Source organism: Anguilla anguilla, chromosome 7, assembly GCF_013347855.1.
Source record: "Anguilla anguilla isolate fAngAng1 chromosome 7, fAngAng1.pri, whole genome shotgun sequence".
Taxonomy (NCBI): domain Eukaryota; kingdom Metazoa; phylum Chordata; class Actinopteri; order Anguilliformes; family Anguillidae; genus Anguilla; species Anguilla anguilla.
The window spans coordinates 14316404-14334609 of NC_049207.1; positions in this window are offsets into that span (position 1 = coordinate 14316404).

Here is an 18206-nt window from a genome sequence, read left to right on the forward strand (position 1 = left end):
ATAGATTAATGCTCATGTTCAACCCATGATGATATAATCAGGCAAATCTGCCAAAGATAATTATCATCAGAGCCCTTTCAGTTTATTTGGCAGGAAAGTGGTCCCGAGATAAGGCAAGCGCACTGTAATTAGTTTGGAGACAAAGTGAAATATAACGAAAGATAGCAATGCCAGAGGATCTGGGAACTCTCAACGTCGGCTTCATTCAGTCCTAGCATGTGGCGTCACGTCCCTTGTGCTTGTTCATAAGATGAAATCCATTTTTTGTGTGACCATTGCTGTCATTGAGCCTGGACGCACCAGAATTGCATTCCTGGAGTGAATTTGACAGGGAGACACTTGTTCTGTTTGAAAATATTTCCTTCAGTTTATAGAGCAGCACCAGTCGTTGAAAGTGTTTTCAAGTCACAAGCTATGATCACAAGCAGAAACTCTTGTGGTTTTCAAGCACGGCAACCCGCTCAGGCAATGTCATTGCAGCTGACAATCCCCCCACACACCCCCATATTTTTTATGTGAAGTCAGCGTAGTGAGCATCCAGCAGTATTGCGTTTATTGCTCTGCAGTACAGGTGAGGTAGGGAGTGGCACTCAAGGACAGGTCAATTAAAAAGCTATAATTAAGCAACAGTTAAGCAACGGTTACGATCAGGATACAAGTAGGCCTACTTTACCTGAGTAATCATGCCGTGAATATTTAAAACTATTGGGGATGCTTGTAACGATGGCAGTAGTTTTCCTCTTAGTTGTCAGTTGCACTGAAGATGCTAGACATAGTTTTACTGGCACAGCTTAAGTTTCAAAGAGCTTCCGAATGTAGACAGTAGTGTATGCACATGTGCTAGACAATAAATTTCTCACAGAAAATGTAGTTTGTTTTTTACTGCGTGGTGATGAACTTACAATAAGAGCAAGAGAGTTGTTAGCCTTTATTGATCACAATTCTATGAGGCTGTATGTAGCTAGCACAAGCCCATAGCACTAACCAATAAAAATAGATTTTGATTGTTTCTTGATAAATTAAACGTTATAAGTGAAAATGTTCAATTATGCCCGAAGGAACTGAACAAATGTCTGTCAATATATGGCAAAAGTCCTAGTATAAGTCCCAGTATAAATTATTTCATCTTTAAAAGTCATATATTTTTTGGATTGTCATCAATGTTGTTTGGCTGCTGTTGATGATGCTAAGCAATTTGAATGTACAGTTGCTATGGAAGTTACGTCAATAATGCTAGAAATGTTTCTTTCACATGTCTGGACAACTCAAGTGGTAAAATAAATTCATAGCACACTTTAAGAATTGCTCAATGTGTACGGGATGAGAACCTGTTTTTTTCAATTTGAGCCAGTGCTTAGACTAATGGTTGCTGACTGTCTTTGCCTTCTTAAAATAGAACTGTCACTTTCCTGCCACCTGAAATTTAATGATGATGATGTTCTGCTTTTTTCCCCTCATCCTATTCATTAAGCTTTATGTTCTGTGGAGAACTTTTTAATGTCTCTGGTTGAAGAAATTGAAAAGGCAATGATCTCTGACCTCATCACCCATTCAGATGTCTGTTCAACATCAGGCGTCATGAGCACAGCATTGTTTGTTTGTTTGTTTTTTCTTGTTCTTTCTTGTGTTGTTATTAGCATTTATTGCTTCAATTGACTAGTACTAGGTGAGAGCACGATAAGCCCTTTTAGGCTTTTTTTTCTCACTGGCACAATCAGTATGTAGCTGCTGTTGTGTCTGTCTGGTTGTATGTAAATAAAAACAAAAACAAAAGAAAACAACAGTATTATTTTCAGGGGCAGCTTCAAAATTTTCTGTGCTATTTATTCTTTAAGCTGCCAGAAGCAGTAAGCAGTCACGCCCCTATTGGCAGGCTGACACGCCACGCCCCTCCTGGCAAGTCTTTCTGTATCTTTCAGCAGCTCATATTACCTATTCACACCCTAAAGAGCTGCAACTATTGAAATATTTAGGATCCTTTTCTGCACGGTCAATTAGTCGTCCCCCCCCCAGGACAACACTTAGACACACACCCCGTAGCTCACTCTACTCACGCACAGTCACAGCATGAAGCTTACACTCAGGGGGTGTAAAAAAATAAATAAATTCCAGCTGCTTCCGGTGACAGTGGTGCGCGACTCTTTCCTCCTGCAGCACGCCACCCCTGACCCCGCCACGGGTCTGGAGTCTGGACACCTCCCTCGGCTCCTCCGGCCCCTGTGCCCCAGACACACTGTCGCTGGCAGGGGAGCACAGCGGCTCAGCCCCCGGGTCGCCCCACTGGGTATCCTCCAGCAGCATTAGACCACCAGCCCGGGAATGCCGACCATGCGATTAACATTCCTTACACCCGCCCCAATTCCCTCCTTACACTGGCACCTCAGGGTCAATCAAGAAGAAATTAGAAAGCTGTGCCTACAACTTCACACACACACACACACACATATATATATATATATATATATATAAGAGACAAGGAAGCAAAGTTTCCAGGTAACATGCTCAATGATGAACCAAAGTATCCCATGGTAAAAACCATAGTCCAGAGACCTGAACCTTGTTATGAGGGCAAAAGGTTAGGGGTAATTTTAGCTACTGGAAGGTTGTTAGTGGCTTACAAACATTTTTTTTTTGTTGTTGTTTTTAAAGCAAAGACAGCCAGACAGGGCTAATGAGCTACGAAAGAGGTAATGCCTTTAATCAGCCTGTTAGGATGCTCTGGGGATTTCAAGAGTAAAGTATTGTAAAGGAGGTGAGTAAAGAGGTGGAGAATGTAAGATGAGCAAATTACAGCCACAAGGTTAAAGCTTAAATAAATAAATAATCTATTTCTTAGAACCTATGTGGAATTCTGACGAAAAGGCAAACTGGGAAATTATTTCCCACAAGTATTGAAATGCCCATTTCGCACAATGATGCAAGTTGTTAGCAGTAATCTACTCATTTATGGCTGGTTTATGAATTGCTTAACAAAAGTATACAGTGGTTTTCTGTTTATGTATAAATAAGTAGGTAAAAGCAAACATGGCCTTAATGATGACATTGAAGGGTGTGACACATAAGACTTGAAATATTAAAATAAGTGGACTTAAGCAACAGTACGAAGTGAGGGATGTCAATTCACAAATAATATATGGTTTTTAAAAATAATTTGAGATGATTATATGTTGTTGATGTCTAAATTGAAGATTTAAATGTATTCCATTCTGCTGGTGGAAAGTGGCATTATTGCAAGATTGTATAAATAAGACTAACAGCCAGCCAACTAAATTAAAATCTAGAAAGGGATGCTCTTCAGCTATAGCTGCTACCAGACCTGCTACTGTCTCCCAAAGCCAAGGAGGCCTTCAGGACCACGGACAGCTACATCCTCACCTACAGCTGTGCGCAGCTGAGGTTGATTGGAAATCAGCACAGCTGTTGCTCCTTGTCATTTTCACGAAACCCTGACAATAAGGTTTGCAGTGCCATTTATGCATAAGGATGAATTATACTATACATTGTGTATATGAGTTTTGCGTATGCCATTTTGGGAGAAATAAAATGGCTGTTTGTTATTAAACATTATGGCACACTATTATATTGTATATGCCAGCAGCCATACCACCACGCACTCTGCTCCTGCCGACTGGCTGAAGCTAAGCAAGTGTGGGCTTGGTTAGTACTTAAATGGGAGACCACCAGGGAATACTGAGTTGCTGCTGGAAGTGGTGTTGGTGGGCCAGCAGGGGGCAATCTTCCCTCTTGTCAAATAAACCCTAATGCCCCAGTGCAGTGACAGGGACACTGTGCTGTAGGAGATGCCGTCTTTCGGATGAGACGTTAAACTAAGGTCCTGACTCACTGTGGTCATTAAAAATCCCATGACACTATTCGCAAAGAGTAGGGGGTTCCCCGGTGTCCTGGCTAAAATCTCAGATCTGGCTCTCGCAAATAAAACTTGCCACCTAATGATCCCCTGATTTAATTGGCTAAAAAATGTTCTCTCCCTCCAGTGAAGCTGCTCAGTGGCCAACAATAGAGGATTGTGGTTGTACTGGGCAGCTCCCAGGTGTGAATGTGTATGAGTGTGAAGCAGGGCGTTGCTGTAAAAGAGCATCCGTGCTCAGCGAAACTACTCTGGGTAAATAAAGGTTAAATAAATAAAAAAATGTAAAAAAACTGTGCAATCAATAGTTTAATCACATTCACTAGTATTAAATGCATACACTTCTGAAGCATACGTATTGTTTTGCCGTGTTCTGGGATTGTGTGCTGGAGGGTTGCTGCCTGATATCTGCTGCATGTTTGACCAAGTTTCGTACATTGAATACTTTTCTAAGACATGGTGCATTGCTTTTTAAGTATGAAAGTACAAAGAATGAGGACAGTTCGCTGAGCCTGCTGTCGGATTGGACTTCGTCCTCAATTCATTGCTGGAAGGAGCTGTTCAATGTGAAAAGAAAGACTGTAAGAAAGACATTTTGGAACATGCACAGAAGAATGTTTGCTGAGGGAGCTGGTCTGGGTTTATCCTCGGGGGAAATTGTCCTGTTTGTTTTATTTTATCCTTTTTTTAAAAAAAACATTTTTTAAGTGGAAAAAGTTCACTACAATGTTTAAGATGTGAGAATCTAAGTGATGGACCTAATTTTCCTTGAGCCTTGAAAGCCGTGAAATGATGCAATGGTTAGCAATGTTCAGTTTTTTTTTTTTGGATTCTCTGAAAGTGAAGGCAATGTCTTACATGTGTACAATAACTATTAACAAAAACACATAGAACCACTCAGCAGCCTGTTGGTTACGTTTGGTAACCTAATTCATTTAAGCCAGGGCAAGAAAAAAACATGTAATTCCAATAAGTATAGAATAAAATACATAGAAATATATAACATTAATTGGAGAGCCAGTTTAGTACAATATCAAAGCCACACACACACACACACACCAAATAGCAGCTTCTTATATGTAGTAAGAAACTGATTTTTAAGTATGTTTAAGTTCTGTGGCAAATAAAGCTAGCTCGAAATGCAAAAAAACACCCAAAAAAAAAAAAACTTTTGACCTATTCCATGTAGTTTTAATTATCACCCAAATAGCCAAGGTATGAGTTGTGTCTTAGAGTTCCTTGGCCATGGAGGATGACATGAAAGCTGAAATTTATCACAATGGGTCATGGGATGCATTTCAACTTGAAAATCCTTTTGCAAGGGATTAGGGGGAGCATTCAGCCTCGGTGCAATGATGCTTCATATTTAACTCTTAACCTTAATTCAATTTAAGTGTTCTTTTGTTTCTTTTTTGTGGAGGGCTTCATACAAAAATTAACAAGTCTGATGGTCACTGAAATAAATTCTATTTAAATTTGCTAGTCCTGAAAGGTTGTGAAACCTCTCCAAGAAGCTATTTGTAAAACATTAAACATTTCAACATTCAAGAAGAGTTTTTTTTGCACCACAAGACAAAGTTGAAAACAACCAGCTGCATATGCAGAACATGTCAAAACCTCAGCTATGTTTTATTAGCCGAATAAACCACCAAAAATAACATTCTTCTGGAAGCTCTTGATTTTATCTTGTAACATTAAAAAGTTGCTTTCAAGTGTTGTTTTTTTTTTTTTTAAGTTAAGAAAGTTAAATCTTTTTTAAACAAGAAATTATTAATTGTAAGGTAAACTTGCTGAAGGGGTTGTAACTGATTTGTTCAATAAATCAGTCTGTCCTATTATTCCTGCAAAAAAACTTTCACTAGAAAAGCATTGGGGTACCAGTTGCAAGGTTCATTGGGACAGACATGGTATATCTGTCAATAAACAGATAAAAGAGAACACATAAAGATAATGATGACAGCCATCTGCAGATTGTAAACCTGGGTGGCTTTCACAAGAAAAGTTCAACAGGTGTGAGGATAAATAGGGGTCAGAGGCTAAAACACTTTACCCCACCCAATAAATTCCAAGTCTATAAAATTGACTTGCGATGTCCATGTGTCTTGTAGGCCTTCCTCTAATACACATTTATAGGCTAGAAGGCTGTTGTGCAAATATCTGAGAAGGGGCAGTGGTCATGATCATCTCTATGAATTCTTTGACTCAATTCTTGCATGAATGTATTAAGAATTAAAATTAATAATCAAATTATTTCAAAATTGCTTTTTTAAATTTTGCTCTATTTTTCATTTTTTGTTCTATGTACATTACATTACATTTATTTAGCTGACACTTTTATCCAAAGCGACGTATAAAAGTGCGTATCATGGTCATTGGAACAATTACAACACACAGGTTTGATAAGGTACAATACTCATTTAGTACAGCTATTTATAGCTAAGAACACTGTTCTTAGTGAACATTGTTCTGACCAAACTTATGCCAAGTCAAACTAGGGGGAAGAACAAACTACAATATTAGGACAAAGATACAAATGACAAAAATATGTAGTCAGGTCTATACACATGCCAATTTACTGAGTGTAATGTCTTGTACTTTTTGTTTTACAGTAGTATTACAAGGGGGTGACTGACATTATAAAGCAGGGGTGCATAGGTCTGATCCTGATTGTTGTTCCAACCAATTACCTTAGTTTTTAGTGTTCTCGCGGCTCCAGGAAGTTTGTTGCTTCACTCCTGTCCTTGGGCACAGTAAAATCTTTAGAATACGCTTGCAGTCTGTGGCTGTAGCTGGTGATTATACAAATGTTAGATCAAGATATCCATCAATCCATCCGTTATCTATACCTGTTTATCCTGAGCAGGGTCGCAGGGGGTGCTGGAGCCTATCCCAGCGTGCATCCCAGCAAGAGGTAGGAATACAGCCTGGACAGACCGCCAATCTATTAGATCCAGATATGATTGAGCAAATGGGAGTTCAGCAGCAGGACTGCCCATTTGCTGTGTGTATCCACTGCATATATGCGGCCCATCGCCTTAACGTTGTGCTTGTGGAATGCTGTGGAGTCAGCGGTAATGTTAAGACTTTTATAAATAGCCTGGATAAACTGTGCTTTGTCTTTGTAGAGTCGGCAAACCATCATAAATTTATTGAGATGCAGGGGACATTAAATCTGAAGCAAAAGGAGATTTTGCAGCCTGGTGACACAAGGTGGGCATACAAGTGGTGCTGCATGTTTGCTGTAAAAAGACAGTATTTTGCCATTATCAGGTGCCTAGAGAAATTGCAGGACGGAAGGGAGAAGTGGCCAATAGTGGCCTTTATGACCATGGAATCTGTGTCGCAGGGCACATGGGCGCAGTCAATGGCGTGGCATATGGACGCACTGGGCTACTGAATGCCGCACTATTGACTGTGCCTTGTGACTTGAGGTGAGGAACGCGTAGCTCAAAGCATGTGGTATAGGCCAAAAATGTGCATGTTTATGATGAATATACACTAGGCCCCTTAGTTCCAGTGAAGGAAAATCTTAACGCTACAGCATACAATGACATTCTAGACGATTCTATGCTTCCCCAACAATTTGAGGAAGGCCCTTTCCTGTTTCATCATGACAATGCACTCAATCAAAGTCCACATAGAAATGGTTTTGTTGAGAATGGTGTGGAAGAACTTGACTGGCTTCCACAAAGCCCTGACCTCAACCTCATCCAACACCTATGGGATCAATTGGAAAGCCAACCGCAAGCCAGGCCCAATTTCCCAATCAGTGCCAGTTTCACTAAGGCAAGTGCATGTTTTGGAAGACTTTGTTAAAGTTTGGCAATGGCAGAAATGTTGCTCCAAAGAGCTGTCGGAGGTAAATAAACCAGCTTGGTTTATTTTGTGGATGGTGGCAGCCTAATTCAGACAGGTCTCGGTGATTAACACACAGCAAAATCCATTGATGTCCTTACGGATATGCGTCTGGTCTGTTTTTAACCTCAGAGCAAAGTTATTTAGTTTTCGGTAAGTTTTTATGCAAACAAAGTCACTGACACAATGGAACCCCATGTGTGTTGCCTGGAACCTGGTTGGTAGATTACTTTGGGTACACAATCATTTGATTGGTTCATGGTATTGCAGCTGTTAATCAAACATTTACTACCACTTTAATGTTTAAATCAGATTCTCAATTTTCTTCTCCAAAGGGTAGATCCTGTCCCGAACTGGTGCCTAACTGAGTTACTGCAGTGAGTTTATTGCAGGGTCACAAAAGGCACATCATTAAGCCTTAGTTGACCAGAGGAGGGTCAGTTCCGTGGTCAGGGAGCCAGACGCCAACAATTTCCTGGGTATATTTATCCATCATTACACCTTGCTACATAAGAGTCCCTTGCCATTCACCCTGGAGTGCTATTTTGAAGGATGCCAATAGCTATGAAAAGTCAGTGTACAAAAACAGCACAGGAAAAGCATGGTCAAAAGAAGGCCTGTAACTGCTGCCTCCTCTCTCAATCAACAAACCCATATATTGCAGTAATATTTCACTCATCAAAGAGTAAGATTTAATTTACAAAAAAATTGTAATCTCTCCCTCACCACCTCGGCTGATATGTTGTGAGCGTTCTGGTAAAAAAATGGCTGCCGTGCATGACCCAGGTGGGTACTACACATTGGTGACGGTTGAGGTGAGTTTTCCCCTCATAACTGTAAAGCTCTTTGAGAGTGAGAAAGGCGCTATATAAATGCAATGAGGGTGTGCGTGTGTGTGTGTGTGTGTGTGTGTGTGTGTATTGTGCATCTATTTCAGATATGTGAGTGTGTGTTTGTGTGTTTGTCTCAGAGATGTGTGAGTGGATTCTGTTTGTTTGGCTCAGAGAGTGCTGTATTTTATTTTTGTCAGGAATGTGAGGCAGTTGTGTACTGTACTTTGTCATGGATGTGAGATAGCTGTTTGTTTGGCTCAGGGCTGTTTTTCACTCAGTTTCACTGAATGCTAAGGCACTTATTCAGAGTTTTAATCAAGAAACTGCTACAGCACACCCCCAGGCAAACCGCACACTCAGGCTGCTCCTTCAAGACCAAAGTGGTCTGACGTGTTTGGGGTGCCAGAACATTTCTTCATTCCGCTCCACTGACTCTGCCCGCGCTCAGAACTGTTGTCGCCATTTAGCAATAAATAAGACAAGAGTGGACACAGTTTATTTTGCGACTTAAAATGCATTTATTATCCTTCAAAGGTATTTTTAACGCAGGTTTCAGCAGAGTCACACGCGTCAAAATTGGCTGCAGTTTTGTATTCTTCATTTTTATGGATGAAGCAAAGTACAGACACATACATGCTTTAGCATAGTGTGTGGAATTTAGTTCTGGCTTGTATGCAGTCTGTACAGGACTTTGCCCTGCAGTCACCACATGAGTGCACTTGCAAAATCCTATTGGAATTGCTAATAGTTTATCTTCACACTATATGCTTTTTGTGAAAATTTTACAGTGGAGAGTGACACCCTTTCTGTGCTGGTTGATTCTAGAAGATTTTCTTGCCTTTTGCATAAATTAGCTGTTTAGTAATGCAGGATGTGTTGCATGTGTGAATATTTATTCAGGGGTTGTTGCCACCTCTGTAATCAAAATTCACATTGTCTTAATCGGTGTCACAAGTAATTATTCTGCACTAATGCTGGTTCAACAAAAAAGCATTTTTTTTGTATTTTTAATATCATTTAATATGTCATGTTGATGCAAACTTTTTGAGCCACATTTTTTCTGAACCTGTATAATCCAGGCTATCATTTGACCTCTACAGCAAATAGTGAACACATTTTCTGATAGCTGCAGCAGGAATCTTGCTGGTACCTTTGGATACACCAAGCACGTCAGCTCAGAGCAAGCATGGAGCACAGTCATTAATATTGTTAATGTTAGCCATAGGCAAAGATCTTTGGTTGGGACAAGCTGTGCTCATTTGAACACTGTCAGGACTGCAACCAAGTCACACTGTGAGTACTTCACAGTTTGACATCTATCCCTGCCGCTTCAATTTAAACATCAACATTTGACTTGAATATCACCAATGCTGGAGATGAAATGAAAATAGAGCTCACACACACCACCATCCCTGAGCGGGCTAGATCATTTTTGACATTTCTAAACAAAAAAAAAAAAAACAGACTTAAGAATAAAGCCCAACGCTAAACAAATGTTTCGTTTTCTGTTGTGACTTTAAGCCAAGTAATCATAAGAGTCAGAGAAGGCAGACTTGAGGAAAGCAAAGATTTTCAGGCCTGGTGAAGTATGAACAATCCTAGAAAAACATTTCTGATCTTAAAAATTTGGAAACCATAGTGCACCTTCCTGACTGTGTGATCAGAACAGGATGCCAGTGTTGGAGCCACATCCTGGCAGCTGAAGTCAAAAGGCAGGTGAAAGCAAATCCCAATAAAAATAGAGGAAGTACTGTAACTGTAGCACTGTTCCTAGGAAGTTCAGGTCATCATTCACAAACCTGGCTTTTCTGCAACTTCATGATAACTGATGTCCCATGGTATTCCTGGCAGCTGAAGTCAAAAGGCAGGTGAAAGCAAATCCCAATAAAAATAGAGGAAGTACTGTAACTGTAGCACTGTTCCTAGGAAGTTCAGGTCATCATTCACAAACCTGGCTTTTCTGCAACTTCATGATAACTGATGTCCCATGGTATTCCAGCCCAGTAAACATCTAATAAAAACACAGAACACCAGGAATAGCATACCAAGCCTTTGGGAAGGATGAATGTTAACTTCCCACGATTATTATTTTTTAGCTTTACTATAAAACCACAACAAAAAGGGGAAAAACAAACATAATTTCCAGGTTTATTTATCAAAAGCTGAGTAATTCAGTTACATGTATACCATGTATGCTGTGTCTTAGAGTAGACTGTGAGAGAAGTAGATTTGGAGACAAGAACAGGAAAACTCATTTTCATTATTCTTTAATTATTGTTGTTATTTCTGCCAAGCCTTTGGATAAATCAGTAAAGCCCCACCCTGCTTTTTCCTGTGTGTTACAGTTTGGATAAACTGTTAGTGTAGAAAGCCTTTCTATTATGCTTGTGTTGGGTCACAGTAGATCAAAATCATATTACAAAGTTTTCATTGCAAGAAAAACAATGTCAGAACATGAAAATAATCCTTTTAGAACCCTAGCTAATACCAACAGGGTGGGGGTCTGAGTGAGTCAGAGGACACACGCATGCATACACGCAAGGCGCATTTACACAGAAATTCACAGAACCATTTTCACATACATGCACTGTACATACGCAAATGCACATTTTCACAGAGACCTGGAAACATGACACCCACGTATGCGCACACATTCACACTTGAGTTTATTCTGATCGATTTTTCTTTTACAGTAGGTCCTTTGTAGTGATTCCTATCACTGAACAGGGTTTGTCTGTTGCTGAATTGCAAATCTCAATGAATAAGTGCATTTGAGATTGAGTGCGTATGACGTTTAAATCCCTATTCTGTATTGTATTACTTAAGCTTTATTTTGGAAGTCCCCTGCAGTTCCCACTGTCAAAGCAATCCAAAGAAGGCCTGGGTCAGAGGTGTTTTAAGTGGTCTGAATTCCCCCTGCAAAACTGCATGAAGACTGGGACAGTAGAAGAAGAGCAGAATGGGACCGAAATGTGTGTGACAAGAAGCAAAACGTTTTTCTCATTGGGTTCATTGAACCAGTTCCAGTATGGAAGAAAAACTGTATTGCAAAATGAAAAGGCTTGCTTGCAGATTAATAAATTTTGTAGAAATGATTTAGCATTCCAATACTTTTGATTTGGAACTTCAGTCACAGTGTATAAACAATTTTACAGCAATACAAAAAAAGTATGAAAGATAAAGAAAAATGTGGTACATCACAACACTGCAGAGGAGTATATTATTTATGAAATATTCAAGTTCAATAGTTTTGCAGTTATCTTAACCCCCACACTTCTTTTTGCACAAATCTATGGTGAATTTGTTATCATAAATTAATGTTAATGTGATAGCCTTGACTCATTTTTCACAACAGAGTTTTACTAAAACCTGGAAGAAAAAAAAAACATTTGCATGCGTAATGAGGGTGTCGTGTTTCCCCCACAGAGTGTTTGTGGTCGGTTATTTCACAACTTTTCCTTTATTATAAGATCATATTGTGAGTACAATGTCATCTTGCTTGTCACCTCAATTGACGCTGGAGAGAAGATGGCCCTTTGTTGGGTGCTTCTTCTTGTCATCGTGCTTTCATTCGAAAAGCTATTCAGTTTCCTCTTTGAAAGGTTTCAATGGGTGGGTTACTCCTAGTGTTGGTTGTACAATGTCGCTATGTCTCGTGGTGTGCTACTGTTATCAATGAGTATCTGTATCAAGTTCTTATCATGGGCGCATCCCTTCATGTACCTCTAGCAGGAGAATGATGTCTTAATCATCTCAAGCTCAGTTTCCTACCCTCCATAAATAAGTTATTCATTACAAATCACATGGGACGAGCTGGCCTTGCTTCTGTGAACACCATTGTGTTCATCAGAATGTGGTCTTCGCTGATGTCAAAGAAAACGTTGATAAGAAGATCAATTGGATTCATTTTGAAATTGCGGTTCTGATATAAGTCCGTAAAAGTATTTTCCTCGGAAGCCGACTTCGTAGAAAATGAGCCCTACAGATGTTTGGGCTCATTTCTTCAAAAAGAGGTTTTGTTTAAAAAATCTGCTTGAAAAGCATTCTCAGAAGGAAAAAAGGTTTTTTTTCCAAGAGATTTTGTCTAGATGAGATATCAGTTTGAAAGCAAAAGATAAGTCAAAGATTCAGCCATTTTTATGGATATGTAAAAAGCAAAAAAAATGTATTGATCTTTATCGATTTTTTATTGGTTACTGTAGTACTATTTGTCAGTAATTTATTTTTAGTTTGGAGGCAAATCTCAGAGAATGGGAAAGAACCTGTGTTTTCATCTCACTGTTGACTTCTACAGCAAAAGTTTTTCATTCATTCAGTCTGCAAAATCAAAAGTGAGCCAGGATGAAATCTAACCGGCTGGAAACGGCTGTAAAAGTGCCGGTACCTGCACCCCCCTCCTCCCAGAAGAAGACAATCCAGCTGAAGAGGACCAAAAGTTCTCTGTCTGGCTGTCTCACTCCTCTGTCACGCTCTCTGCTCATCCCACGGAGGGGGTGGGAGGGCTATCACTCGCCATCTTTAACAAATGTGCCCCATGCCCCAGAGACTCCCCCTGCCCCCACACACACATACACACACAGAGCCGTGGCATTTTCCACTGCGCCCTCTCACCGGAGAGTGGCCGTTTCACAGGAGTATTAGAGCACAGGTAAGATTACAGCACAGGTAAGTGGGCCGGTAATCCTCCTGTTACTGTCTCTCGGGAAGGCCCCCCTTTGAGTCTCCGCTCCGCAGCTGGGGGGCGAGACGCATTCTCCCCGCACCGCCGGGATGCGCTTTTATAAGAACGAGGCCCTGGAACAGAAGCCTATTGGTCCAGGCCATTAGTAACTTTAAACCACATGACCTATGACTAATGTCCTGTACAGGTTCCCACCAAACAGTTTAAATGTATAAAGAGCTTTGTCGCACATTCAAAGGTGGGATAATAGCTTTTGTTAATGTGTGCTCCGTTAGCAGGAAGGCTGCCATTCAGGTTGGGGCTCAGGGGTCCTTTCGCCCTCATCCTCCTGTGCCTCCTCCCCACACCCACGTAGCTGCGCCAGCCTTGCCTTTGCCTCTGCAGCGGAGACTGTGTTGATCTGGCCTGGCCTCTCTCTATACACAGCTGTGGTAAAGGGGTTTGGCTGGGTGTCATCTTGAGAGAAACTTCCTACAGTACAATGACCTGGACCATACTAGTAAAACCCACATCAATTAGTCTTTACAGGTACTGAAAAAATAATAATTTGATTTAGCAAATTAGCAGATGCCCACAGAAGGCTCTAATAAGTTTACTTTATGGATGTTTCATTCATGAATTTATTAAATTAATAACAATATTCTGCGATACTGAAAATACTCTGGAATGCCAATAACATTTAATGTTACATTTTAAGACAACTTGATGAAGAAAACATTGAGAAGAAAAAGGCTATACAAGAAATGCTGTTTTACAACTTCTGTATTCAAATACTCTATTATGTTCAAATACTCTATTATGTCTCTAGAACTGGTAATAAAATCACTAGGGTGGTAAGACTTGTAAACAGACTGTGTGGAACAAGAGTTGCCGCAAGAGTATTTTTGGCAAATGTTTCATGCTCACACTCACACGCACAGACACACAGTTGGAAAATGACGCGGCCGTAACAAAGAATGGAAGAAAGTGTCTGAAAGCTATGTGGAGACATCATTGTCTACGACCGTGTGTGGGATCTCACCAACCCACAAGCACTGTCGGCACAAATGTCAAGTCATGAGCCATGTTGCTAATGGTGACAGTCAATTATAACCTTTTATTTACAGTGGACCGTGAGAGCAAAACAAGGGGAAAATTGTGGAGGATTAATTTCCCAACATGAAGCCTCCTGTGTCAGATTCTCTTTCCGTGATTACAGGTCATGCTCTGTATTCATCACATGGTTTATGATTCATGGCACTTTTAAAAACTTGACTTCCCTTTTGTGATCTCACCCTAAAATGTGTTCGTCACCACTTCAGCTATGAGTGCATGTGAACAATCTTCTCTTTCTGAAGCAGTTCAGTTCTGCTTGTGCATTCTATCCACAGGTTCTGAGCTTTACTGAAGAAAAAACAAATAATCCAATAGAAGTGAAGGCAAATAGATTTTTAAAAAATTGTCCAATATAATAATTTAGCTTTTCAAATTAAGTTTGTGTAGTTGTTTGAATACCGTTAAATAGAACAATGACTAGATAAGCTTTGTTTAATTTAGAATGTGACAGCCTTGACAAATTGACCTTATATCATTAAACACATTTTTTGTTGCGCAAAACACCCACCAAACTTAGAAAAATGGTCATGTGATTTAAGCAGGCCCCAGCATTGCAGCTTGGGAAGATAATCTTTCTCACTTAAGAATGATGCTACAATGAGAATGCAGATAACTGTATGAACGTCAGCTGTTTCCGTTTCCAGAAATGTGCATTTATACCAGTTATCTCACTATGAACTGTTAAGCCTCTGGGTTATGTTCCCTAATACCCTTGCTAAGGCAGGCATAAAAACAATTAAATAACCAAATGAAACTTCATATGCAGATTTGATTCTCTTTTTAAAACTCTTAAAATTGTCCAATTGTCTCCTTCCACAATTATATTGTCATTGTGGAAGGAGATTAAACTGTAACATACTGTGGTTTAATCACACTAGCAATCAGAACGTTTTGTGTAGACGTGAAGCTTACTGTTAAACTAACATAAAATACCACTATGGTAGTAACATATTACTGGATTGTCTTCCACTGGATTATAATGGATTGCATTTCATTTAGGTTTTGTTTTTATTTACTATTTTCATCTCATCATATCACTGGCCAACACCCATATTTGTCAATTGTATAGGCCAGTGCAATGTTCCACTATTGATACATTCCACTTGTGGGCATGGTAAAATAGATTCCAACAGGGGAATGGCAGCATAGTTAATTGCAGATATTATGCCTATACCTACAGTATATAGGGTCATGATATGTTTAGTCATTCATTTGCAAAGATGCGTCTTCTCCTTTAGGATTCAGCTGAAGAAAGGCGAAACAGCTTTTCAATGCTGCAGTTCCACGCAGAATGGATTACGCCATGCCAAAACTCAGAAAAAAAGAGGTCTTTGCACAAAAACAGCCTTTCATACCGTCAAACACCAGACAGTTATGAGGCTGACCAAATGACTGTTTGGTCCCCTTGCGGGCTCAGGAACAGCCTGAGGGCTCAGAGGCTTCCACCCGTCACATGTCAGTTTAATGGCTATACCAAGCCTTTGAAAGCTCCTCAGTGATTGTCGAAAGCCTTAGTTTTGGAAAATATGTTAAAAATCCAATTTTAGCGTATTTTAATAATACTTTTCAGTTTTTTTGAACAGATTAAATCCTGAAAGACCAGTGGGCTTTATTTTGGATGTTTTTTAAATGCCCACAGACATTCCATTTCGGCTATTAAATAATCAGATGATAATGGAACTCATAGAACAAGTAAAATGGACCATTTACAGAAGAGAATAGGCCATTGAGCCCATCTTGCCTTTACATGTACATGTAATGTCAGTTCTCTGAACCCCATTGCATGATTTCCATGATTATTGCAAATAATTAAAATGTTTGTTTGGATCTTTTCCGTTGTGCAATGGTGTACAGTATAATCACAGCATACATTTCACCAATTGATTTTTATGCAAAACTGATGCTCCCCTTTTTCTGATGATATGTAATAAAAAATGCATGGTCAAGCCAAATTTGACATTTTATGACATTTGGAGCCAATCCATTATTTTGTGTGTGATGACATGTTCCTGTGGAACAACTTTGAACTTATTGAGACAAATTGTTTTAGACCCCAAGCATTGTGAAGTAGGGGTGAGCATGCGGCCATCCAGAGCCAAACCATCTGTTTCAGTTATACTCAGAGAATAAATATAATGCTGAGGCCCTTTAGTCTGTAGCTCAGCAGGCTAATCATATCTCTTGTTCTGTTGCTTAAACCTGCAACAAACCTATTTGTGCTGCAGTGCTGCCATGACTTGGATAATATGATTAATGCCCATTCATTGGCTGAGGTTGTCCAGAGGGTTACAGTCTTGATATAGTCACGTTTAATTTGTTTTGTAACTTGATTGAAAGTAAACCAATAGCTATATAGATAACCAAATGCCTGCTGAACAAAATACTACTGTACTAAACAGAGCATTGGATGGTCAGATAAGCAAGTCATGTTCTTAGTGGATGCTTGTTGGATTGAGTTGAGGCATTTTGGATTACAGAAACATTTACATTGACCAAAGAGCTATAAAGACACAATCATTGGATATACCGAAAGTGACATTTAAAACTTTTTTCTGAATGATTTATTCTGTGACCTGAGGTGCAGCTCTTAAAACTGATAGGGTATATGATTTTTTTAATGCAAAAATAAACAAGAACCATGTTATAGGTTTGTGTAAAATTAGTGATTGGGGGATGAGGAGGCTCCATTTATTGCCCTGAGCATTGATAAAGTAACCAGTGGCATTGTTGAGCAGAAAGGAGTCTGTTTTAGGTGCTAAACTTGAATTTATGGCGTGTTTGTGTCCCAGTAAATGTAACAGATATTTGCTTTATTCACATTCTGTTGTCCCCAGCACCCTTGCCACTATGGGGTAGGAGGGAAAGGGCTTCCTTAACTACATATTATGACCTCTGCTGATAAAAACCAACCAGTGTTTGTCTCTAGGTTGCATTTTTTGTTACATGGTGAAAGGCCATAAGCAACTCAATTTTTGTGGTTTTGGCTCATACTCCAGGATTTTAAATGAGACAGTGAATATAAGGTTAAAGTGCTGACTGCCAGCTTTAATTTGGGGAACTGTACATAAGAAGGGCTATAATTCCTACAGGGATCAGCCGATGTGGATGTAAATAGCCTCAAGTTACAGCTGACGGTCTGCACTTTAATCTCACATTCATTGTTTTATGTATCAATGAAAGTATTAATAACTTTCCAATCTGAATACATTCAGTATTTTAAAAAAAGCACTATTAGTAGCACTTAAATCTTAAATAACTGCATTGCCTGAAAATACAATATAATATGTCGCTGTTTCAGAGCAATGTAGTAAAAACAAGCCCTAGCAAGTTTTGTGTCTCTGTTGTCCACAGACAGCCAGAACTGCATCTTTGTAAATGCCACCCATGTTTTTTCATGAAGGCAAGTATATACCCGTAGGCAACAATGTGAATTTTATGGAATAATGGGCAGTAAACACTTTTAACAATGTCTGAAAATAATGTTGAAATAGTATTGAGGATATTGCTTTTAGTAGTGATTTCATCACGCATACTGTACCTCTTTCTCTGCTGGTCAGGAAAGACAAGCCAAAGAATGGAACAAAGCATCTGGCATGTGTTTTATGCATTTTGGTTTCACCATGTATAAATTACAGCACGTTTTATTCATAGCCCCTCCAATTTCAGGGCACCATAATGTTGGAGACATATTAATGTAATGTAAATGAAAGTAGACAGTTTAGTCACATTTATTTTGCATGCAATGACTGCTTGAAGTCTGTATCCCTTAGAAATTGCCAGGTGCTGGGTATCTTCTCTGGTGATGCTCTGCCAGGCCTGGACTGCAGCCATCTTCAGCTCTTGCTTGTTTCAGGGGCTAGTTGCTTTAAGTTTT